The sequence below is a fragment of the Heterodontus francisci genome, chromosome 9, assembly GCF_036365525.1.
Source record: "Heterodontus francisci isolate sHetFra1 chromosome 9, sHetFra1.hap1, whole genome shotgun sequence".
Taxonomy (NCBI): Eukaryota; Metazoa; Chordata; class Chondrichthyes; order Heterodontiformes; family Heterodontidae; genus Heterodontus; species Heterodontus francisci.
The window spans coordinates 103,970,780-103,998,471 of record NC_090379.1 but is presented as its reverse complement, the minus strand read 5'-3'; positions in this window follow the sequence as shown (position 1 = coordinate 103,998,471).

Genomic DNA, 27,692 nt, shown 5'->3' with positions numbered 1-27,692 from the left:
ATCGAACTGAGTCCAGCTCCACATTCTGTTCAAACTGACACCGGCTCCACATTCTGTATCGAACTGAGTCCAGCTCCACATTCTGTTCAAACTGACACCAGCTCCACATTCTGTATCAAACTGTCTCCAGCTCCACATTCTGTATCGAACTGAGTCCAGCTCCACATTCTGTATCGAACTGAGTCCAGCTCCACATTCTGTATCGAACTGAGTCCAGCTCCACATTCTGTTCAAACTGACACCGGCTCCACATTCTGTATCGAACTGAGTCCAGCTCCACATTCTGTATCGAACTGAGTCCAGCTCCACATTCTGTATCGAACTGAGTCCAACTCCACATTCTGTTCAAACTGACACCGGCTCCACATTCTGTATCGAACTGAGTCCAGCTCCACATTCTGTATCGAACTGAGTCCAGCTCCACATTCTGTTCAAACTGACACCGGCTCCACATTATGTATCGAACTGAGTCCAGCTCCACATTCTGTATCGAACTGTGTCCAGCTTCACATTCTGTATCAAACTGAGTCCAGCTCCACATTCTGTTCAAACTGACAACGGCTCCACATTCTGTATCGAACTGAGTCCAGCTCCACATTCTGTATCGAACTGAGTCCAGCTCCACATTCTGTTCAAACTGACACCGGCTCCACATTCTGTATCGAACTGAGTCCAGCTCCACATTCTGTATCGAACTGAGTCCAGCTCCACATTCTGTTCAAACTGACACCGGCTCCACATTCTGTATCGAACTGAGTCCAGCTCCACATTCTGTATCGAACTGAGTCCAGCTCCACATTCTGTTCAAACTGACACCGGCTCCACATTCTGTATCGAACTGAGTCCAGCTCCACATTCTGTATCGAACTGAGTCCAGCTCCACATTCTGTTCAAACTGACACCGGCTCCACATTCTGTATCGAACTGAGTCCAGCTCCACATTCTGTATCGAACTGAGTCCAGCTCCACATTCTGTTCAAACTGACACCGGCTCCACATTCTGTATCGAACTGAGTCCAGCTCCACATTCTGTATCGAACTGAGTCCAGCTCCACATTCTGTTCAAACTGACACCGGCTCCACATTCTGTATCGAACTGAGTCCAGCTCCACATTCTGTATTGAACTGTGTCCAGCTTCACATTCTGTATCAAACTGTCTCCAGCTCCACATTCTGTATCGAACTGAGTCCAGCTCCACATTCTGTATCGAACTGAGTCCAGCTCCACATTCTGTATCGAACTGAGTCCAGCTCCACATTCTGTTCAAACTGACACCGGCTCCACATTCTGTATCGAACTGAGTCCAGCTCCACATTCTGTTCAAACTGACACCAGCTCCACATTCTGTATCAAACTGAGTCCAGCTTCGCTTTCTGTATCAAACTGTCTCCAGCTCCACATTCTGTATCAAACTGAGTCCAGCTTCACATTCTGCATCAAACTGTCTCCAGCTCCACATTCTGTATCAAACTGAGTCCAGCTTCACATTCTGCATCAAACTGTCTCCAGCTCCACATTCTGTATCAAACTGAGTCCAGCTTCACATTCTGCATCAAACTGTCTCCAGCTCCACATTCTGTATCAAACTGAGTCCAGCTTCACATTCTGTATCAAACTGTCTCCAGCTCCACATTCTGTATCGAACTGAGTCCAGCTCCACATTCTGTTCAAACTGACACCAGCTCCACATTCTGTATCAAACTGAGTCCAGCTTCACATTCTGTATCAAACTGTCTCCAGCTCCACATTCTGTATCAAACTGACACCAGCTTCACATTCTGTATCAAACTGACTCCAGCTCCACATTCTGTTCAAAGTGACACCAGCTCCACATTCTGTATCAAACTGAGTCCAGCTTCACATTCTGTATCAAACTGTCTCCAGCTCCACATTCTGTATCGAACTGAATCCAGCTTCACATTCTGTATCAAACTGTCTCCAGCTCCACATTCTGTATCAAACTGACACCAGCTCCACATTCTGTATCGAACTGAGTCCAGATCCACATTCTGTTCAAACTGACTCCAGCTCCACATTCTGTTCAAACTGACTCCAGATCCACATTCTTTTCAAACTGATTCCAGCTCCACATTCTGTTCAAACTGACTCCAGCTCCACATTCTGTTCAAACTGAGTCCAGCTTCACGTTCTGTATCAAACTGAGTCTAGCTTCACATTCTGTATCAAACTGAGTCCAGCTTCACATTCTGTATCAAACTGTCTCCAGCTCCACATTCTGTATCAAACTGAGTCCAGCTTCACATTCTGTATCAAACTGTCTCCAGCTCCACATTCTGTATCAAACTGAGTCCAGCTTCACATTCTGTATCAAACTGTCTCCAGCTCCACATTCTGTATCAAACTGTGTCCAGCTTCACATTCTGTATCAAACTGTCTCCAGCTCCACATTCTGTATCGAACTGAGTCCAGCTCCACATTCTGTATCGAACTGAGTCCAGCTCCACATTCTGTATCGAACTGAGTCCAGCTCCACATTCTGTTCAAACTGACACCGGCTCCACATTCTGTATCGAACTGAGTCCAGCTCCACATTCTGTTCAAACTGACACCAGCTCCACATTCTGTATCAAACTGAGTCCAGCTTCGCTTTCTGTATCAAACTGTCTCCAGCTCCACATTCTGTATCAAACTGAGTCCAGCTTCACATTCTGTATCAAACTGTCTCCAGCTCCACATTCTGTATCAAACTGAGTCCAGCTTCACATTCTGCATCAAACTGTCTCCAGCTCCACATTCTGTATCAAACTGAGTCCAGCTTCACATTCTGCATCAAACTGTCTCCAGCTCCACATTCTGTATCAAACTGAGTCCAGCTTCACATTCTGTATCAAACTGTCTCCAGCTCCACATTCTGTATCGAACTGAGTCCAGCTCCACATTCTGTTCAAACTGACACCAGCTCCACATTCTGTATCAAACTGAGTCCAGCTTCACATTCTGTATCAAACTGTCTCCAGCTCCACATTCTGTATCAAACTGACACCAGCTTCACATTCTGTATCAAACTGACTCCAGCTCCACATTCTGTTCAAAGTGACACCAGCTCCACATTCTGTATCAAACTGAGTCCAGCTTCACATTCTGTATCAAACTGTCTCCAGCTCCACATTCTGTATCGAACTGAATCCAGCTTCACATTCTGTATCAAACTGTCTCCAGCTCCACATTCTGTATCAAACTGACACCAGCTCCACATTCTGTATCGAACTGAGTCCAGATCCACATTCTGTTCAAACTGACTCCAGCTCCACATTCTGTTCAAACTGACTCCAGATCCACATTCTTTTCAAACTGATTCCAGCTCCACATTCTGTTCAAACTGACTCCAGCTCCACATTCTGTTCAAACTGACTCCAGCTCCACATACTGAATCAAACCGATTCCAGCTCCACATTCTGTTCCACCTAACTCCAGCTCCACATTCTGTTCCAACTAACTCCAGCACCACATTCTGAATCAAACAGACTCCAGCTCCACATTCTGTATCAAACTGAGTCCAGCTTCACATTCTGTATCAAACTGAGTCCAGCTTCACATTCTGTATCAAACTGAGTCCAGCTCCACATTCTGTTTCAAACTGAGTCCAGCTTCACATTCTGTATCAAACTGAGTCCAGCTTCACATTCTGTATCAAACTGACTCCAGCTCCACATTCTGTATCAAACTGAGTCCAGCTTCACATTCTGTTCAAACTGACACCGGCTCCACATTCTGTATCGAACTGAGTCCAGCTCCACATTCTGTTCAAACTGACACCAGCTCCACATTCTGTATCAAACTGAGTCCAGCTTCGCTTTCTGTATCAAACTGTCTCCAGCTCCACATTCTGTTCAAACTGACACCAGCTCAACTTTCAGTATCAAACTGTCTCCAGCTTCACATTCTGTATCAAACTGACACCAGCTCACATTCTGTATCAATCTGAGTCCAGCTTCACATTCTGTATCAAACTGTCTCCAGCTCCACATTCTGTATCAAACTGAGTCCAGCTTCACATTCTGTATCAAACTGAGTCCATCTTCACATTCTGTATCAAACTGTCTCCAGCTCCACATTCTGTTTCAAACTGAGTATAGCTTCACATTCTGTATCAAACTGAGTCCAGCTTCACATTCTGTATCAAACTGAGTCCAGCTTCACATTCTGTATCAAACTGTCTCCAGCTCCACATTCTGTATCAAACTGAGTCCAGCTTCACATTCTGTATCAAACTGAGTCCAGCTTCACATTCTGTATCAAACTGTCTCCAGCTCCACAATCTGTATCGAACTGAGTCCAGCTCCACATTCTGTATCGAACTGACAACAGCTCCACATTCTGTCTCGAACTGAGTCCAGCTTCACATTCTGTTCAAAGTGACACCAGTTCCACATTCTGTATCAAACAGAGTCCAGCTTCACATTCTGTATCAAAGTGTCTCCAGCTCCACATTCTGTATCAAACTGAGTCCAGCTTCACATTCTGTATCAAACTGTCTCCAGCTCCACATTCTGTATCAAACAGAGTCCAGCTTCACATTCTGTATCAAACTGTCTCCAGCTCCACATTCTGTATCAAACTGAGTCCAGCTTCACATTCTGTATCAAACTGTCTCCAGCTCCACATTCTGTATCAAACTGAGTCCAGCTTCACATTCTGCATCAAACTGTCTCCAGCTCCACATTTTATATCAAACTGAGTCCAACTCGACATTCTGTTCAAACTGACAACAGCTCCACATTCTGTCTCGAACTCGGTCCAGCTCCACATTCTGTTCAAAGTGACACCAGCTCCACATTCTGTATCAAACTGAGTCCAGCTTCACATTCTGTATCAAACTGTCTCCAGCTCCACATTCTGTATCAAAGTGAGTCCAGCTTCACATTCTGTATCAAACTGTCTCCAGCTCCACATTCTGTATCAAACTGAGTCCAGCTTCACATTCTGTATCAAACTGTGTCCAGCTCCACATTCTGTATCAAACTGTGTCCAGCTTCACATTCTGTATCAAACTGTCTCCAGCTCCACATTCTGTATCAAACTGAGTCCAGCTCCACATTCTGTATCGAACTGAGTCCAGCTCCACATTCTGTTCAAACTGACACCGGCTCCACATTCTGTATCGAACTGAGTCCAGCTCCACATTCTGTTCAAACTGACACCAGCTCCACATTCTGTATCAAACTGAGTCCAGCTTCGCTTTCTGTATCAAACTGTCTCCAGCTCCACATTCTGTTCAAACTGACACCAGCTCAACTTTCAGTATCAAACTGTCTCCAGCTTCACATTCTGTATCAAACTGACACCAGCTCACATTCTGTATCCATCTGAGTCCAGCTTCACATTCTGCATCAAACTGTCTCCAGCTCCACATTCTGTATCAAACTGAGTCCAGCTTCACATTCTGCATCAAACTGTCTCCAGCTCCACATTCTGTATCAAACTGAGTCCAGCTTCACATTCTGTATCAAACTGTCTCCAGCTCCACATTCTGTATCGAACTGAGTCCAGCTCCACATTCTGTTCAAACTGACACCAGCTCCACATTCTGTGTCAAACTGAGTCCAGCTTCACATTCTGTATCAAACTGTCTCCAGCTCCACATTCTGTATCAAACTGTGTCCAGCTTCACATTCTGTATCAAACTGACTCCAGCTCCACATTCTGTTCAAAGTGACACCAGCTCCACATTCTGTATCAAACTGAGTCCAGCTTCACATTCTGTATCAAACTGTCTCCAGCTCCACATTCTGTATTGAACTGAGTCCAGCTTCACATTCTGTATCAAACTGTCTCCAGCTCCACATTCTGTATCAAACTGACACCAGCTCCACATTCTGTATCGAACTGAGTCCAGATCCACATTCTGTTCAAACTGACTCCAGCTCCACATTCTGTTCAAACTGACTCCAGATCCACATTCTGTTCAAACTGACTCCAGCTCCACATTCTGTTCAAACTGACTCCAGCTCCACATACTGAATCAAACCGATTCCAGCTCCACATTCTGTTCCAACTAACTCCAGCACCACATTCTGAATCAAACAGACTCCAGCTCCACATTCTGTATCAAACTGAGTCCAGCTTCACATTCTGTATCAAACTGAGTCCAGCTCCACATTCTGTTTCAAACTGAGTCCAGCTTCACATTCTGTATCAAACTGAGTCCAGCTTCACATTCTGTATCAAACTGAGTCCAGCTTCACATTCTGTATCAAACTGAGTCCAGCTTCACATTCTGTATCAAACTGACTCCAGCTCCACATTCTGTATCAAACTGAGTCCAGCTTCGCATTCTGTATCAAACTGTCTCCAGCTCCACATTCTGTATCAAACTGAGTCCAGCTTCGCATTCTGTATCAAACTGTCTCCAGCTCCACATTCTGTATCAAACTGAGTCCAGCTTCACATTCTGTATCAAACTGTCTCCCGCTCCACATTCTGTATCAAACTGAGTCCAGCTCCACATTCTGTATCAAACTGTCTCCAGCTCCACATTCTGTATCAAACTGAGTCCAGCTTCACATTCTGTATCAAACTGTCTCCAGCTCCACATTCTGTATCAAACTGAGTCCAGCTTCACATTCTGTATCAAACTGTCTCCAGCTCCACATTCTGTATCACACTGGGTCCAGCTTCACATTCTGTATCAAACTGTCTCCAGCTCCACATTCTGTATCAAACTGAGTCCAGCTTCACATTCTGTATCAAACTGTCTCCAGCTCCACATTCTGTATCAAACTGAGTCCAGCTCCACATTCTGTATCGAACTGAGTCCAGCTCCACATTCTGTTCAAACTGACAACAGCTCCACATTCTGTCTCGAACTGAGTCCAGCTTCACATTCTGTTCAAAGTGACACCAGTTCCACATTCTGTATCAAACAGAGTCCAGCTTCACATTCTGTATCAAAGTGTCTCCAGCTCCACATTCTGTATCAAACTGAGTCCAGCTTCACATTCTGTATCAAAATGTCTCCAGCTTCACATTCTGTCTCAAACTGTCTCCAGCTCCACATTCTGTATCAAACTGAGTCCAGCTTCACATTCTGTATCAAACTGTCTCCAGCTCCACATTCTGTATCAAACTGAGTCCAGCTTCACATTCTGCATCAAACTGTCTCCAGCTCCACATTTTGTATCAAACTGAGTCCAACTCGACATTCTGTTCAAACTGACAACAGCTCCACATTCTGTCTCGAACTGGGTCCAGCTCCACATTCTGTTCAAAGTGACACCAGCTCCACATTCTGTATCAAACTGAGTCCAGCTTCACATTCTGTATCAAACTGTCTCCAGCTCCACATTCTGTATCAAACTGAGTCCAGCTTCACATTCTGTATCAAACTGTCTCCAGCTCCACATTCTGTATCAAACTGAGTCCAGCTTCACATTCTGTATCAAACTGTCTCCAGCTTCACATTCTGTATCAAACTGTCTCCAGCTCCACATTCTGTATCGAACTGAGTCCAGCTCCACATTCTGTATCGAACTGAGTCCAGCTCCACATTCTGTATCGAACTGAGTCCAGCTCCACATTCTGTTCAAACTGACACCGGCTCCACATTCTGTATCGAACTGAGTCCAGCTCCACATTCTGTTCAAACTGACACCAGCTCCACATTCTGTATCAAACTGAGTCCAGCTTCGCTTTCTGTATCAAACTGTCTCCAGCTCCACATTCTGTTCAAACTGACACCAGCTCAACTTTCAGTATCAAACTGTCTCCAGCTTCACATTCTGTATCAAACTGACACCAGCTCACATTCTGTATCAATCTGAGTCCAGCTTCACATTCTGTATCAAACTGTCTCCAGCTCCACATTCTGTATCAAACTGAGTCCAGCTTCACATTCTGTATCAAACTGTCTCCAGCTCCACATTCTGTATCAAACTGAGTCCAGCTTCACATTCTGTATCAAACTGTCTCCAGCTCCACATTCTGTATCGAACTGAGTCCAGCTCCACATTCTGTTCAAACTGACACCAGCTCCACATTCTGTATCAAACTGAGTCCAGCTTCACATTCTGTATCAAACTGTCTCCAGCTCCACATTCTGTATCAAACAGACACCAGCTTCACATTCTGTATCAAACTGACTCCAGCTCCACATTCTGTTCAAAGTGACACCAGCTCCACATTCTGTATCAAACTGAGTCCAGCTTCACATTCTGTATCAAACTGTCTCCAGCTCCACATTCTGTATCGAACTGAGTCCAGCTTCACATTCTGTATCAAACTGTCTCCAGCTCCACATTCTGTATCAAACTGACACCAGCTCCACATTCTGTATCGAACTGAGTCCAGATCCACATTCTGTTCAAACTGACTCCAGCTCCACATTCTGTTCAAACTGACTCCAGATCCACATTCTGTTCAATCTGACTCCAGCTCCACATTCTGTTCAAACTGACTCCAGCTCCACATTCTGTTCAAACTGACTCCAGCTCCACATACTGAATCAAACCGATTCCAGCTCCACATTCTGTTCTAACTAACTCCAGATCCACATTCTGTTCAATCTGACTCCAGCTCCACATTCTGTTCAAACTGACTCCAGCTCCACATTCTGTTCAAACTGACTCCAGATCCACATTCTGTTCAATCTGACTCCAGCTCCACATTCTGTTCAAACTGACTCCAGCTCCACATTCTGAATCAAACAGACTCCAGCTCCACATTCTGTATCAAACTGAGTCCAGCTTCACATTCTGTATCAAACTGAGTCCAGCTCCACATTCTGTTTCAAACTGAGTCCAGCTTCACATTCTGTATCAAACTGAGTCCAGCTTCACATTCTGTATCAAACTGACTCCAGCTCCACATTCTGTATCAAACTGAGTCCAGCTCCACATTCTGTATCGAACTGAGTCCAGCTCCACATTCTGTTCAAACTGACACCGGCTCCACATTCTGTATCGAACTGAGTCCAGCTCCACATTCTGTTCAAACTGACACCAGCTCCACATTCTGTATCAAACTGAGTCCAGCTTCGCTTTCTGTATCAAACTGTCTCCAGCTCCACATTCTGTTCAAACTGACACCAGCTCAACTTTCAGTATCAAACTGTCTCCAGCTTCACATTCTGTATCAAACTGACACCAGCTCACATTCTGTATCCATCTGAGTCCAGCTTCACATTCTGCATCAAACTGTCTCCAGCTCCACATTCTGTATCAAACTGAGTCCAGCTTCACATTCTGCATCAAACTGTCTCCAGCTCCACATTCTGTATCAAACTGAGTCCAGCTTCACATTCTGTATCAAACTGTCTCCAGCTCCACATTCTGTATCGAACTGAGTCCAGCTCCACATTCTGTTCAAACTGACACCAGCTCCACATTCTGTATCAAACTGAGTCCAGCTTCACATTCTGTATCAAACTGTCTCCAGCTCCACATTCTGTATCAAACTGTGTCCAGCTTCACATTCTGTATCAAACTGACTCCAGCTCCACATTCTGTTCAAAGTGACACCAGCTCCACATTCTGTATCAAACTGAGTCCAGCTTCACATTCTGTATCAAACTGTCTCCAGCTCCACATTCTGTATTGAACTGAGTCCAGCTTCACATTCTGTATCAAACTGTCTCCAGCTCCACATTCTGTATCAAACTGACACCAGCTCCACATTCTGTATCGAACTGAGTCCAGATCCACATTCTGTTCAAACTGACTCCAGCTCCACATTCTGTTCAAACTGACTCCAGATCCACATTCTGTTCAATCTGACTCCAGCTCCACATTCTGTTCAAACTGTCTCCAGCTCCACATTCTGTTCAAACTGACTCCAGCTCCACATACTGAATCAAACCGATTCCAGCTCCACATTCTGTTCCAACTAACTCCAGCACCACATTCTGAATCAAACAGACTCCAGCTCCACATTCTGTATCAAACTGAGTCCAGCTTCACATTCTGTATCAAACTGAGTCCAGCTCCACATTCTGTTTCAAACTGAGTCCAGCTTCACATTCTGTATCAAACTGAGTCCAGCTTCACATTCTGTATCAAACTGACTCCAGCTCCACATTCTGTATCAAACTGAGTCCAGCTTCACATTCTGTATCAAACTGAGTCCAGCTTCACATTCTGTATCAAACTGACTCCAGCTCCACATTCTGTATCAAACTGAGTCCAGCTTCGCATTCTGTATCAAACTGTCTCCAGCTCCACATTCTGTATCAAACTGAGTCCAGCTTCGCATTCTGTATCAAACTGTCTCCAGCTCCACATTCTGTATCAAACTGAGTCCAGCTTCACATTCTGTATCAAACTGTCTCCCGCTCCACATTCTGTATCAAACTGAGTCCAGCTCCACATTCTGTATCAAACTGTCTCCAGCTCCACATTCTGTATCAAACTGAGTCCAGCTTCACATTCTGTATCAAACTGTCTCCAGCTCCACATTCTGTATCACACTGGGTCCAGCTTCACATTCTGTATCAAACTGTCTCCAGCTCCACATTCTGTATCAAACTGAGTCCAGCTTCACATTCTGTATCAAACTGTCTCCAGCTCCACATTCTGTATCAAACTGAGTCCAGCTCCACATTCTGTATCGAACTGAGTCCAGCTCCACATTCTGTTCAAACTGACAACAGCTCCACATTCTGTCTCGAACTGAGTCCAGCTTCACATTCTGTTCAAAGTGACACCAGTTCCACATTCTGTATCAAACAGAGTCCAGCTTCACATTCTGTATCAAAGTGTCTCCAGCTCCACATTCTGTATCAAACTGAGTCCAGCTTCACATTCTGTATCAAAATGTCTCCAGCTTCACATTCTGTCTCAAACTGTCTCCAGCTCCACATTCTGTATCAAACTGAGTCAAGCTTCACATTCTGTATCAAACTGTCTCCAGCTCCACATTCTGTATCAAACTGAGTCCAGCTTCACATTCTGCATCAAACTGTCTCCAGCTCCACATTTTGTATCAAACTGAGTCCAACTCGACATTCTGTTCAAACTGACAACAGCTCCACATTCTGTCTCGAACTGGGTCCAGCTCCACATTCTGTTCAGAGTGACACCAGCTCCACATTCTGTATCAAACTGAGTCCAGCTTCACATTCTGTATCAAACTGTCTCCAGCTCCACATTCTGTATCAAACTGAGTCCAGCTTCACATTCTGTATCAAACTGTCTCCAGCTCCACATTCTGTATCAAACTGAGTCCAGCTTCACATTCTGTATCAAACTGTCTCCAGCTCCACATTCTGTATCAAACTGTGTCCAGCTTCACATTCTGTATCAAACTGTCTCCAGCTCCACATTCTGTATCGAACTGAGTCCAGCTCCACATTCTGTATCGAACTGAGTCCAGCTCCACATTCTGTATCGAACTGAGTCCAGCTCCACATTCTGTTCAAACTGACACCGGCTCCACATTCTGTATCGAACTGAGTCCAGCTCCACATTCTGTTCAAACTGACACCAGCTCCACATTCTGTATCAAACTGAGTCCAGCTTCGCTTTCTGTATCAAACTGTCTCCAGCTCCACATTCTGTTCAAACTGACACCAGCTCAACTTTCAGTATCAAACTGTCTCCAGCTTCACATTCTGTATCAAACTGACACCAGCTCACATTCTGTATCAATCTGAGTCCAGCTTCACATTCTGTATCAAACTGTCTCCAGCTCCACATTCTGTATCAAACTGAGTCCAGCTTCACATTCTGTATCAAACTGTCTCCAGCTCCACATTCTGTATCAAACTGAGTCCAGCTTCACATTCTGTATCAAACTGTCTCCAGCTCCACATTCTGTATCGAACTGAGTCCAGCTCCACATTCTGTTCAAACTGACACCAGCTCCACATTCTGTATCAAACTGAGTCCAGCTTCACATTCTGTATCAAACTGTCTCCAGCTCCACATTCTGTATCAAACAGACACCAGCTTCACATTCTGTATCAAACTGACTCCAGCTCCACATTCTGTTCAAAGTGACACCAGCTCCACATTCTGTATCAAACTGAGTCCAGCTTCACATTCTGTATCAAACTGTCTCCAGCTCCACATTCTGTATCGAACTGAGTCCAGCTTCACATTCTGTATCAAACTGTCTCCAGCTCCACATTCTGTATCAAACTGACACCAGCTCCACATTCTGTATCGAACTGAGTCCAGATCCACATTCTGTTCAAACTGACTCCAGCTCCACATTCTGTTCAAACTGACTCCAGATCCACATTCTGTTCAATCTGACTCCAGCTCCACATTCTGTTCAAACTGACTCCAGCTCCACATTCTGTTCAAACTGACTCCAGCTCCACATACTGAATCAAACCGATTCCAGCTCCACATTCTGTTCCAACTAACTCCAGCACCACATTCTGAATCAAACAGACTCCAGCTCCACATTCTGTATCAAACTGAGTCCAGCTTCACATTCTGTATCAAACTGAGTCCAGCTCCAGATTCTGTTTCAAACTGAGTCCAGCTTCACATTCTGTATCAAACTGAGTCCAGCTTCACATTCTGTATCAAACTGACTCCAGCTCCACATTCTGTATCAAACTGAGTCCAGCTTCACATTCTGTATCAAACTGAGTCCAGCTTCACATTCTGTATCAAACTGACTCCAGCTCCACATTCTGTATCAAACTGAGTCCAGCTTCGCATTCTGTATCAAACTGTCTCCAGCTCCACATTCTGTATCAAACTGAGTCCAGCTTCGCATTCTGTATCAAACTGTCTCCAGCTCCACATTCTGTATCAAACTGAGTCCAGCTTCACATTCTGTATCAAACTGTCTCCCGCTCCACATTCTGTATCAAACTGAGTCCAGCTCCACATTCTGTATCAAACTGTCTCCAGCTCCACATTCTGTATCAAACTGAGTCCAGCTTCACATTCTGTATCAAACTGTCTCCAGCTCCACATTCTGTATCAAACTGAGTCCAGCTTCACATTCTGTATCAAACTGTCTCCAGCTCCACATTCTGTATCACACTGGGTCCAGCTTCACATTCTGTATCAAACTGTCTCCAGCTCCACATTCTGTATCAAACTGAGTCCAGCTTCACATTCTGTATCAAACTGTCTCCAGCTCCACATTCTGTATCAAACTGAGTCCAGCTCCACATTCTGTATCGAACTGAGTCCAGCTCCACATTCTGTTCAAACTGACAACAGCTCCACATTCTGTCTCGAACTGAGTCCAGCTTCACATTCTGTTCAAAGTGACACCAGTTCCACATTCTGTATCAAACAGAGTCCAGCTTCACATTCTGTATCAAAGTGTCTCCAGCTCCACATTCTGTATCAAACTGAGTCCAGCTTCACATTCTGTATCAGCTGTCTCCAGCTTCACATTCTGTCTCAAACTGTCTCCAGCTTCACATTCTGTCTCAAACTGTCTCCAGCTCCACATTCTGTATCAAACTGAGTCCAGCTTCACATTCTGTATCAAACTGTCTCCAGCTCCACATTCTGTATCAAACTGAGTCCAGCTTCACATTCTGCATCAAACTGTCTCCAGCTCCACATTTTGTATCAAACTGAGTCCAACTCGACATTCTGTTCAAACTGACAACAGCTCCACATTCTGTCTCGAACTGGGTCCAGCTCCACATTCTGTTCAAAGTGACACCAGCTCCACATTTTGTATCAAACTGAGTCCAGCTTCACATTCTGTATCAAACTGTCTCCAGCTCCACATTCTGTATCAAACTGAGTCCAGCTTCACATTCTGTATCAAACTGTCTCCAGCTCCACATTCTGTATCAAACTGAGTCCAGCTTCACATTCTGTATCAAACTGTCTCCAGCTCCACATTCTGTATCAAACTGTGTCCAGCTTCACATTCTGTATCAAACTGTCTCCAGCTCCACATTCTGTATCGAACTGAGTCCAGCTCCACATTCTGTATCGAACTGAGTCCAGCTCCACATTCTGTATCGAACTGAGTCCAGCTCCACATTCTGTTCAAACTGACACCGGCTCCACATTCTGTATCGAACTGAGTCCAGCTCCACATTCTGTTCAAACTGACACCAGCTCCACATTCTGTATCAAACTGAGTCCAGCTTCGCTTTCTGTATCAAACTGTCTCCAGCTCCACATTCTGTATCAAACTGAGTCCAGCTTCACATTCTGTATCAAACTGTCTCCAGCTCCACATTCTGTATCAAACTGAGTCCAGCTTCACATTCTGCATCAAACTGTCTCCAGCTCCACATTCTGTATCAAACTGAGTCCAGCTTCACATTCTGCATCAAACTGTCTCCAGCTCCACATTCTGTATCAAACTGAGTCCAGCTTCACATTCTGTATCAAACTGTCTCCAGCTCCACATTCTGTATCGAACTGAGTCCAGCTCCACATTCTGTTCAAACTGACACCAGCTCCACATTCTGTATCAAACTGAGTCCAGCTTCACATTCTGTATCAAACTGTCTCCAGCTCCACATTCTGTTCAAACTGACACCAGCTTCACATTCTGTATCAAACTGACTCCAGCTCCACATTCTGTTCAAAGTGACACCAGCTCCACATTCTGTATCAAACTGAGTCCAGCTTCACATTCTGTATCAAACTGTCTCCAGCTCCACATTCTGTATCGAACTGAGTCCAGCTTCACATTCTGTATCAAACTGTCTCCAGCTCCACATTCTGTATCAAACTGACACCAGCTCCACATTCTGTATCGAACTGAGTCCAGATCCACATTCTGTTCAAACTGACTCCAGCTCCACATTCTGTTCAAACTGACTCCAGATCCACATTCTTTTCAAACTGATTCCAGCTCCACATTCTGTTCAAACTGACTCCAGCTCCACATTCTGTTCAAACTGACTCCAGCTCCACATACTGAATCAAACCGATTCCAGCTCCACATTCTGTTCCACCTAACTCCAGCTCCACATTCTGTTCCAACTAACTCCAGCACCACATTCTGAATCAAACAGACTCCAGCTCCACATTCTGTATCAAACTGAGTCCAGCTTCACATTCTGTATCAAACTGAGTCCAGCTTCACATTCTGTATCAAACTGAATCCAGCTCCACATTCTGTTTCAAACTGAGTCCAGCTTCACATTCTGTATCAAACTGAGTCCAGCTTCACATTCTGTATCAAACTGACTCCAGCTCCACATTCTGTATCAAACTGAGTCCAGCTTCACATTCTGTTCAAACTGACACCGGCTCCACATTCTGTATCGAACTGAGTCCAGCTCCACATTCTGTTCAAACTGACACCAGCTCCACATTCTGTATCAAACTGAGTCCAGCTTCGCTTTCTGTATCAAACTGTCTCCAGCTCCACATTCTGTTCAAACTGACACCAGCTCAACTTTCAGTATCAAACTGTCTCCAGCTTCACATTCTGTATCAAACTGACACCAGCTCACATTCTGTATCAATCTGAGTCCAGCTTCACATTCTGTATCAAACTGTCTCCAGCTCCACATTCTGTATCAAACTGAGTCCAGCTTCACATTCTGTATCAAACTGAGTCCATCTTCACATTCTGTATCAAACTGTCTCCAGCTCCACATTCTGTATCAAACTGAGTCCAGCTTCACTTTCTGTATCAAACTGTCTCCAGCTCCACATTCTGTATCAAACTGAGTCCAGCTTCACATTCTGTATCAAACTGTCTCCAGCTCCACATTCTGTATCAAACTGAGTCCAGCTTCACATTCTGTATCAAACTGAGTCCAGCTTCACATTCTGTATCAAACTGTATCCAGCTCCACAATCTGTATCGAACTGAGTCCAGCTCCATATTCTGTATCGAACTGACAACAGCTCCACATTCTGTCTCGAACTGAGTCCAGCTTCACATTCTGTTCAAAGTGACACCAGTTCCACATTCTGTATCAAACAGAGTCCAGCTTCACATTCTGTATCAAAGTGTCTCCAGCTCCACATTCTGTATCAAACTGAGTCCAGCTTCACATTCTGTATCAAACTGTCTCCAGCTCCACATTCTGTATCAAACTGTGTCCAGCTTCACATTCTGTATCAAACTGTCTCCAGCTCCACATTCTGTATCAAACTGAGTCCAGCTTCACATTCTGTATCAAACTGTCTCCAGCTCCACATTCTGTATCAAACTGAGTCCAGCTTCACATTCTGCATCAAACTGTCTCCAGCTCCACATTTTATATCAAACTGAGTCCAACTCGACATTCTGTTCAAACTGACAACAGCTCCACATTCTGTCTCGAACTGGGTCCAGCTCCACATTCTGTTCAAAGTGACACCAGCTCCACATTCTGTATCAAACTGAGTCCAGCTTCACATTCTGTATCAAACTGTCTCCAGCTCCACATTCTGTATCAAACTGAGTCCAGCTTCACATTCTGTATCAAACTGTCTCCAGCTCCACATTCTGTATCAAACTGAGTCCAGCTTCACATTCTGTATCAAACTGTCTCCAGCTCCACATTCTGTATCAAACTGTGTCCAGCTTCACATTCTGTATCAAACTGTCTCCAGCTCCACATTCTGTATCAAACTGAGTCCAGCTCCACATTCTGTATCGAACTGAGTCCAGCTCCACATTCTGTTCAAACTGACACCGGCTCCACATTCTGTATCGAACTGAGTCCAGCTCCACATTCTGTTCAAACTGACACCAGCTCCACATTCTGTATCAAACTGAGTCCAGCTTCGCTTTCTGTATCAAACTGTCTCCAGCTCCACATTCTGTTCAAACTGACACCAGCTCAACTTTCAGTATCAAACTGTCTCCAGCTTCACATTCTGTATCAAACTGACACCAGCTCACATTCTGTATCCATCTGAGTCCAGCTTCACATTCTGCATCAAACTGTCTCCAGCTCCACATTCTGTATCAAACTGAGTCCAGCTTCACATTCTGCATCAAACTGTCTCCAGCTCCACATTCTGTATCAAACTGAGTCCAGCTTCACATTCTGTATCAAACTGTCTCCAGCTCCACATTCTGTATCGAACTGAGTCCAGCTCCACATTCTGTTCAAACTGACACCAGCTCCACATTCTGTATCAAACTGAGTCCAGCTTCACATTCTGTATCAAACTGTCTCCAGCTCCACATTCTGTATCAAACAGACACCAGCTTCACATTCTGTATCAAACTGACTCCAGCTCCACATTCTGTTCAAAGTGACACCAGCTCCACATTCTGTATCAAACTGAGTCCAGCTTCACATTCTGTATCAAACTGTCTCCAGCTCCACATTCTGTATCGAACTGAGTCCAGCTTCACATTCTGTATCAAACTGTCTCCAGCTCCAGATTCTGTATCAAACTGACACCAGCTCCACATTCTGTATCGAACTGAGTCCAGATCCACATTCTGTTCAAACTGACTCCAGCTCCACATTCTGTTCAAACTGACTCCAGATCCACATTCTGTTCAATCTGACTCCAGCTCCACATTCTGTTCAAACTGACTCCAGCTCCACATTCTGTTCAAACTGACTCCAGCTCCACATACTGAATCAAACCGATTCCAGCTCCACATTCTGTTCCAACTAACTCCAGCACCACATTCTGAATCAAACAGACTCCAGCTCCACATTCTGTATCAAACTGAGTCCAGCTTCACATTCTGTATCAAACTGAGTCCAGCTCCACATTCTGTTTCAAACTGAGTCCAGCTTCACATTCTGTATCAAACTGAGTCCAGCTTCACATTCTGTATCAAACTGACTCCAGCTCCACATTCTGTATCAAACTGAGTCCAGCTTCACATTCTGTATCAAACTGAGTCCAGCTTCACATTCTGTATCAAACTGACTCCAGCTCCACATTCTGTATCAAACTGAGTCCAGCTTCGCATTCTGTATCAAACTGTCTCCAGCTCCACATTCTGTATCAAACTGAGTCCAGCTTCGCATTCTGTATCAAACTGTCTCCAGCTCCACATTCTGTATCAAACTGAGTCCAGCTTCACATTCTGTATCAAACTGTCTCCCGCTCCACATTCTGTATCAAACTGAGTCCAGCTCCACATTCTGTATCAAACTGTCTCCAGCTCCACATTCTGTATCAAACTGAGTCCAGCTTCACATTCTGTATCAAACTGTCTCCAGCTCCACATTCTGTATCAAACTGAGTCCAGCTTCACATTCTGTATCAAACTGTCTCCAGCTCCACATTCTGTATCACACTGGGTCCAGCTTCACATTCTGTATCAAACTGTCTCCAGCTCCACATTCTGTATCAAACTGAGTCCAGCTTCACATTCTGTATCAAACTGTCTCCAGCTCCACATTCTGTATCAAACTGAGTCCAGCTCCACATTCTGTATCGAACTGAGTCCAGCTCCACATTCTGTTCAAACTGACAACAGCTCCACATTCTGTCTCGAACTGAGTCCAGCTTCACATTCTGTTCAAAGTGACACCAGTTCCACATTCTGTATCAAACAGAGTCCAGCTTCACATTCTGTATCAAAGTGTCTCCAGCTCCACATTCTGTATCAAACTGAGTCCAGCTTCACATTCTGTATCAGCTGTCTCCAGCTTCACATTCTGTCTCAAACTGTCTCCAGCTTCACATTCTGTCTCAAACTGTCTCCAGCTCCACATTCTGTATCAAACTGAGTCCAGCTTCACATTCTGTATCAAACTGTCTCCAGCTCCACATTCTGTATCAAACTGAGTCCAGCTTCACATTCTGCATCAAACTGTCTCCAGCTCCACATTTTGTATCAAACTGAGTCCAACTCGACATTCTGTTCAAACTGACAACAGCTCCACATTCTGTCTCGAACTGGGTCCAGCTCCACATTCTGTTCAAAGTGACACCAGCTCCACATTTTGTATCAAACTGAGTCCAGCTTCACATTCTGTATCAAACTGTCTCCAGCTCCACATTCTGTATCAAACTGTCTCCAGCTCCACATTCTGTTCAAACTGACACCAGCTCAACTTTCAGTATCAAACTGTCTCCAGCATCACATTCTGTATCAAACTGACACCAGCTCACATTCTGTATCAATCTGAGTCCAGCTTCACATTCTGTATCAAACTGTCTCCAGCTCCACATTCTGTATCAAACTGAGTCCAGCTTCACATTCTGTATCAAACTGAGTCCATCTTCACATTCTGTATCAAACTGTCTCCAGCTCCACATTCTGTATCAAACTGAGTCCAGCTTCACTTTCTGTATCAAACTGTCTCCAGCTCCACATTCTGTATCAAACTGAGTCCAGCTTCACATTCTGTATCAAACTGTCTCCAGCTCCACATTCTGTATCAAACTGAGTCCAGCTTCACATTCTGTATCAAACTGAGTCCAGCTTCACATTCTGTATCAAACTGTATCCAGCTCCACAATCTGTATCGAACTGAGTCCAGCTCCATATTCTGTATCGAACTGACAACAGCTCCACATTCTGTCTCGAACTGAGTCCAGCTTCACATTCTGTTCAAAGTGACACCAGTTCCACATTCTGTATCAAACAGAGTCCAGCTTCACATTCTGTATCAAAGTGTCTCCAGCTCCACATTCTGTATCAAACTGAGTCCAGCTTCACATTCTGTATCAAACTGTCTCCAGCTCCACATTCTGTATCAAACAGAGTCCAGCTTCACATTCTGTATCAAACTGTCTCCAGCTCCACATTCTGTATCAAACTGAGTCCAGCTTCACATTCTGTATCAAACTGTCTCCAGCTCCACATTCTGTATCAAACTGAGTCCAGCTTCACATTCTGCATCAAACTGTCTCCAGCTCCACATTTTATATCAAACTGAGTCCAACTCGACATTCTGTTCAAACTGACAACAGCTCCACATTCTGTCTCGAACTGGGTCCAGCTCCACATTCTGTTCAAAGTGACACCAGCTCCACATTCTGTATCAAACTGAGTCCAGCTTCACATTCTGTATCAAACTGTCTCCAGCTCCACATTCTGTATCAAACTGAGTCCAGCTTCACATTCTGTATCAAACTGTCTCCAGCTCCACATTCTGTATCAAACTGAGTCCAGCTTCACATTCTGTATCAAACTGTCTCCAGCTCCACATTCTGTATCAAACTGTGTCCAGCTTCACATTCTGTATCAAACTGTCTCCAGCTCCACATTCTGTATCAAACTGAGTCCAGCTCCACATTCTGTATCGAACTGAGTCCAGCTCCACATTCTGTTCAAACTGACACCGGCTCCACATTCTGTATCGAACTGAGTCCAGCTCCACATTCTGTTCAAACTGACACCAGCTCCACATTCTGTATCAAACTGAGTCCAGCTTCGCTTTCTGTATCAAACTGTCTCCAGCTCCACATTCTGTTCAAACTGACACCAGCTCAACTTTCAGTATCAAACTGTCTCCAGCTTCACATTCTGTATCAAACTGACACCAGCTCACATTCTGTATCCATCTGAGTCCAGCGTCACATTCTGCATCAAACTGTCTCCAGCTCCACATTCTGTATCAAACTGAGTCCAGCTTCACATTCTGCATCAAACTGTCTCCAGCTCCACATTCTGTATCAAACTGAGTCCAGCTTCACATTCTGTATCAAACTGTCTCCAGCTCCACATTCTGTATCGAACTGAGTCCAGCTCCACATTCTGTTCAAACTGACACCAGCTCCACATTCTGTATCAAACTGAGTCCAGCTTCACATTCTGTATCAAACTGTCTCCAGCTCCACATTCTGTATCAAACAGACACCAGCTTCACATTCTGTATCAAACTGACTCCAGCTCCACATTCTGTTCAAAGTGACACCAGCTCCACATTCTGTATCAAACTGAGTCCAGCTTCACATTCTGTATCAAACTGTCTCCAGCTCCACATTCTGTATCGAACTGAGTCCAGCTTCACATTCTGTATCAAACTGTCTCCAGCTCCACATTCTGTATCAAACTGACACCAGCTCCACATTCTGTATCGAACTGAGTCCAGATCCACATTCTGTTCAAACTGACTCCAGCTCCACATTCTGTTCAAACTGACTCCAGATCCACATTCTGTTCAATCTGACTCCAGCTCCACATTCTGTTCAAACTGACTCCAGCTCCACATTCTGTTCAAACTGACTCCAGCTCCACATACTGAATCAAACCGATTCCAGCTCCACATTCTGTTCCAACTAACTCCAGCACCACATTCTGAATCAAACAGACTCCAGCTCCACATTCTGTATCAAACTGAGTCCAGCTTCACATTCTGTATCAAACTGAGTCCAGCTCCACATTCTGTTTCAAACTGAGTCCAGCTTCACATTCTGTATCAAACTGAGTCCAGCTTCACATTCTGTATCAAACTGACTCCAGCTCCACATTCTGTATCAAACTGAGTCCAGCTTCACATTCTGTATCAAACTGAGTCCAGCTTCACATTCTGTATCAAACTGACTCCAGCTCCACATTCTGTATCAAACTGAGTCCAGCTTCGCATTCTGTATCAAACTGTCTCCAGCTCCACATTCTGCATCAAACTGAGTCCAGCTTCGCATTCTGTATCAAACTGTCTCCAGCTCCACATTCTGTATCAAACTGAGTCCAGCTTCACATTCTGTATCAAACTGTCTCCCGCTCCACATTCTGTATCAAACTGAGTCCAGCTCCACATTCTGTATCAAACTGTCTCCAGCTCCACATTCTGTATCAAACTGAGTCCAGCTTCACATTCTGTATCAAACTGTCTCCAGCTCCACATTCTGTATCAAACTGAGTCCAGCTTCACATTCTGTATCAAACTGTCTCCAGCTCCACATTCTGTATCACACTGGGTCCAGCTTCACATTCTGTATCAAACTGTCTCCAGCTCCACATTCTGTATCAAACTGAGTCCAGCTTCACATTCTGTATCAAACTGTCTCCAGCTCCACATTCTGTATCAAACTGAGTCCAGCTCCACATTCTGTATCGAACTGAGTCCAGCTCCACATTCTGTTCAAACTGACAACAGCTCCACATTCTGTCTCGAACTGAGTCCAGCTTCACATTCTGTTCAAAGTGACACCAGTTCCACATTCTGTATCAAACAGAGTCCAGCTTCACATTCTGTATCAAAGTGTCTCCAGCTCCACATTCTGTATCAAACTGAGTCCAGCTTCACATTCTGTATCAAAATGTCTCCAGCTTCACATTCTGTCTCAAACTGTCTCCAGCTCCACATTCTGTATCAAACTGAGTCCAGCTTCACATTCTGTATCAAACTGTCTCCAGCTCCACATTCTGTATCAAACTGAGTCCAGCTTCACATTCTGCATCAAACTGTCTCCAGCTCCACATTTTGTATCAAACTGAGTCCAACTCGACATTCTGTTCAAACTGACAACAGCTCCACATTCTGTCTCGAACTGGGTCCAGCTCCACATTCTGTTCAAAGTGACACCAGCTCCACATTCTGTATCAAACTGAGTCCAGCTTCACATTCTGTATCAAACTGTCTCCAGCTCCACATTCTGTATCAAACTGAGTCCAGCTTCACATTCTGTATCAAACTGTCTCCAGCTCCACATTCTGTATCAAACTGAGTCCAGCTTCACATTCTGTATCAAACTGTCTCCAGCTCCACATTCTGTATCAAACTGTGTCCAGTTTCACATTCTGTATCAAAGTGTCTCCAGCTCCACATTCTGTATCGAACTGAGTCCAGCTCCACATTCTGTATCGAACTGAGTCCAGCTCCACATTCTGTATCGAACTGAGTCCAGCTCCACATTCTGTTCAAACTGACACCGGCTCCACATTCTGTATCGAACTGAGTCCAGCTCCACATTCTGTTCAAACTGACACCAGCTCCACATTCTGTATCAAACTGAGTCCAGCTTCGCTTTCTGTATCAAACTGTCTCCAGCTCCACATTCTGTTCAAACTGACACCAGCTCAACTTTCAGTATCAAACTGTCTCCAGCTTCACATTCTGTATCAAACTGACACCAGCTCACATTCTGTATCAATCTGAGTCCAGCTTCACATTCTGTATCAAACTGTCTCCAGCTCCACATTCTGTATCAAACTGAGTCCAGCTTCACATTCTGTATCAAACTGTCTCCAGCTCCACATTCTGTATCAAACTGAGTCCAGCTTCACATTCTGCATCAAACTGTCTCCAGCTCCACATTCTGTATCAAACTGAGTCCAGCTTCGCATTCTGCATCAAACTGTCTCCAGCTCCACATTCTGTCACGAACTGAGTCCAGCTCCACATTCTGTATCGAACCGAGTCCAGCTCCACATTCTGTTCAAACTGACACCAGCTCCACATTCTGTTTCGAACTGAGTCCAGCTCCACATTCTGTTCAAACTGACACCAGCTCCACATTCTGTATCAAACTGAGTCCAGCTTCACATTCTGTATCAAACTGTCTCCAGCTCCACATTCTGTATCAAACTGAGTCCAGCTTCACATTCTGTATCAAACTGTCTCCAGCTCCACATTCTGTATCAAACTGAGTCCAGCTTCACATTCTGTATCAAACTGTCTCCAGCTCCACATTCTGTATCAAACTGAGTCCAGCTTCACATTCTGTATCAAACTGTCTCCAGCTCCACATTCTGTATCAAACTGTGTCCAGCTTCACATTCTGTATCAAACTGTCTCCAGCTCCACATTCTGTATCAAACTGAGTCCAGCTCCACATTCTGTATCGAACTGAGTCCAGCTCCACATTCTGTTCAAACTGACACCGGCTCCACATTCTGTATCGAACTGAGTCCAGCTCCACATTCTGTTCAAACTGACACCAGCTCCACATTCTGTATCAAACTGAGTCCAGCTTCGCTTTCTGTATCAAACTGTCTCCAGCTCCACATTCTGTTCAAACTGACACCAGCTCAACTTTCAGTATCAAACTGTCTCCAGCTTCACATTCTGTATCAAACTGACACCAGCTCACATTCTGTATCCATCTGAGTCCAGCTTCACATTCTGCATCAAACTGTCTCCAGCTCCACATTCTGTATCAAACTGAGTCCAGCTTCACATTCTGCATCAAACTGTCTCCAGCTCCACATTCTGTATCAAACTGAGTCCAGCTTCACATTCTGTATCAAACTGTCTCCAGCTCCACATTCTGTATCGAACTGAGTCCAGCTCCACATTCTGTTCAAACTGACACCAGCTCCACATTCTGTATCAAACTGAGTCCAGCTTCACATTCTGTATCAAACTGTCTCCAGCTCCACATTCTGTATCAAACAGACACCAGCTTCACATTCTGTATCAAACTGACTCCAGCTCCACATTCTGTTCAAAGTGACACCAGCTCCATATTCTGTATCAAACTGAGTCCAGCTTCACATTCTGTATCAAACTGTCTCCAGCTCCACATTCTGTATCGAACTGAGTCCAGCTTCACATTCTGTATCAAACTGTCTCCAGCTCCACATTCTGTATCAAACTGACACCAGCTCCACATTCTGTATCGAACTGAGTCCAGATCCACATTCTGTTCAAACTGACTCCAGCTCCACATTCTGTTCAAACTGACTCCAGATCCACATTCTGTTCAATCTGACTCCAGCTCCACATTCTGTTCAAACTGACTCCAGCTCCACATTCTGTTCAAACTGACTCCAGCTCCACATACTGAATCAAACCGATTCCAGCTCCACATTCTGTTCCAACTAACTCCAGCACCACATTCTGAATCAAACAGACTCCAGCTCCACATTCTGTATCAAACTGAGACCAGCTTCACATTCTGTATCAAACTGAGTCCAGCTCCACATTCTGTTTCAAACTGAGTCCAGCTTCACATTCTGTATCAAACTGAGTCCAGCTTCACATTCTGTATCAAACTGACTCCAGCTCCACATTCTGTATCAAACTGAGTCCAGCTTCACATTCTGTATCAAACTGAGTCCAGCTTCACATTCTGTATCAAACTGACTCCAGCTCCACATTCTGTATCAAACTGAGTCCAGCTTCGCATTCTGTATCAAACTGTCTCCAGCTCCACATTCTGTATCAAACTGAGTCCAGCTTCGCATTCTGTATCAAACTGTCTCCAGCTCCACATTCTGTATCAAACTGAGTCCAGCTTCACATTCTGTATCAAACTGTCTCCCGCTCCACATTCTGTATCAAACTGAGTCCAGCTCCACATTCTGTATCAAACTGTCTCCAGCTCCACATTCTGTATCAAACTGAGTCCAGCTTCACATTCTGTATCAAACTGTCTCCAGCTCCACATTCTGTATCAAACTGAGTCCAGCTTCACATTCTGTATCAAACTGTCTCCAGCTCCACATTCTGTATCACACTGGGTCCAGCTTCACATTCTGTATCAAACTGTCTCCAGCTCCACATTCTGTATCAAACTGAGTCCAGCTTCACATTCTGTATCAAACTGTCTCCAGCTCCACATTCTGTATCAAACTGAGTCCAGCTCCACATTCTGTATCGAACTGAGTCCAGCTCCACATTCTGTTCAAACTGACAACAGCTCCACATTCTGTCTCGAACTGAGTCCAGCTTCACATTCTGTTCAAAGTGACACCAGTTCCACATTCTGTATCAAACAGAGTCCAGCTTCACATTCTGTATCAAAGTGTCTCCAGCTCCACAATCTGTATCAAACGGAGTCCAGCTTCACATTCTGTATCAAAATGTCTCCAGCTTCACATTCTGTCTCAAACTGTCTCCAGCTCCACATTCTGTATCAAACTGAGTCCAGCTTCACATTCTGTATCAAACTGTCTCCAGCTCCACATTCTGTATCAAACTGAGTCCAGCTTCACATTCTGCATCAAACTGTCTCCAGCTCCACATTTTGTATCAAACTGAGTCCAACTCGACATTCTGTTCAAACTGACAACAGCTCCACATTCTGTCTCGAACTGGGTCCAGCTCCACATTCTGTTCAAAGTGACACCAGCTCCACATTCTGTATCAAACTGAGTCCAGCTTCACATTCTGTATCAAACTGTCTCCAGCTCCACATTCTGTATCAAACTGAGTCCAGCTACACATTCTGTATCAAACTGTCTCCAGCTCCACATTCTGTATCAAACTGAGTCCAGCTTCACATTCTGTATCAAACTGTCTCCAGCTCCACATTCTGTATCAAACTGTGTCCAGCTTCACATTCTGTATCAAACTGTCTCCAGCTCCACATTCTGTACCGAACTGAGTCCAGCTCCACATTCTGTATCGAACTGAGTCCAGCTCCACATTCTGTATCGAACTGAGTCCAGCTCCACATTCTGTTCAAACTGACACCGGCTCCACATTCTGTATCGAACTGAGTCCAGCTCCACATTCTGTTCAAACTGACACCAGCTCCACTTTCTGTATCAAACTGAGTCCAGCTTCGCTTTCTGTATCAAACTGTCTCCAGCTCCACATTCTGTTCAAACTGACACCAGCTCAACTTTCAGTATCAAACTGTCTCCAGCTTCACATTCTGTATCAAACTGACACCAGCTCACATTCTGTATCAATCTGAGTCCAGCTTCACATTCTGCATCAAACTGTCTCCAGCTCCACATTCTGTCACGAACTGAGTCCAGCTTCACATTCTGTATCAAACTGTCTCCAGCTCCACATTCTGTATCAAACTGAGTCCAGCTTCACATTCTGCATCAAACTGTCTCCAGCTCCACATTCTGTATCAAACTGAGTCCAGCTTCGCATTCTGCATCAAACTGTCTCCAGCTCCACATTCTGTCACGAACTGAGTCCAGCTCCACATTCTGTATCGAACAGAGTCCAGCTCCACATTCTGTTCAAACTGACACCAGCTCCACATTCTGTTTCGAACTGAGTCCAGCTCCACATTCTGTTCAAACTGACACCAGCTCCACATTCTGTATCAAACTGAGTCCAGCTTCACATTCTGTATCAAACTGTCTCCAGCTCCACATTCTGTATCAAACTGACACCAGCTTCACATTCTGTATCAAACTGACTCCAGCTCCACATTCTGTTCAAAGTGACACCAGCTCCACATTCTGTATCAAACTGAGTCCAGCTTCACATTCTGTATCAAACTGTCTCCAGCTCCACATTCTGTATCAAACTGAGTAAAGCTTCACATTCTGTATCAAACTGAGTAAAGCTTCACATTCTGTATCAAACTGAGTCCAGCTTCACATTCTGTATCAAACTGTCTCCAGCTTCACATTCTGTATCAAACTGTCTCCAGCTCCACATTCTGTATCAAACTGAGTCCAGCTTCACATTCTGTATCAAACTGTCTCCAGCTCCACATTCTGTATCAAACTGAGTCCAGCTTCACATTCTGCATCAAACTGTCTCCAGCTCCACATTTTATATCAAACTGAGTCCAACTCGACATTCTGTTCAAACTGACAACAGCTCCACATTCTGTCTCGAACTGGGTCCAGCTCCACATTCTGTTCAAAGTGACACCAGCTCCACATTCTGTATCAAACTGAGTCCAGCTTCACATTCTGTATCAAACTGTCTCCAGCTCCACATTCTGTATCAAACTGAGTCCAGCTTCACATTCTGTATCAAACTGTCTCCAGCTCCACATTCTGTATCAAACTGAGTCCAGCTTCACATTCTGTATCAAACTGTCTCCAGCTCCACATTCTGTATCAAACTGTGTCCAGCTTCACATTCTGTATCAAACTGTCTCCAGCTCCACATTCTGTATCAAACTGAGTCCAGCTCCACATTCTGTATCGAACTGAGTCCAGCTCCACATTCTGTTCAAACTGACACCGGCTCCACATTCTGTATCGAACTGAGTCCAGCTCCACATTCTGTTCAAACTGACACCAGCTCCACATTCTGTATCAAACTGAGTCCAGC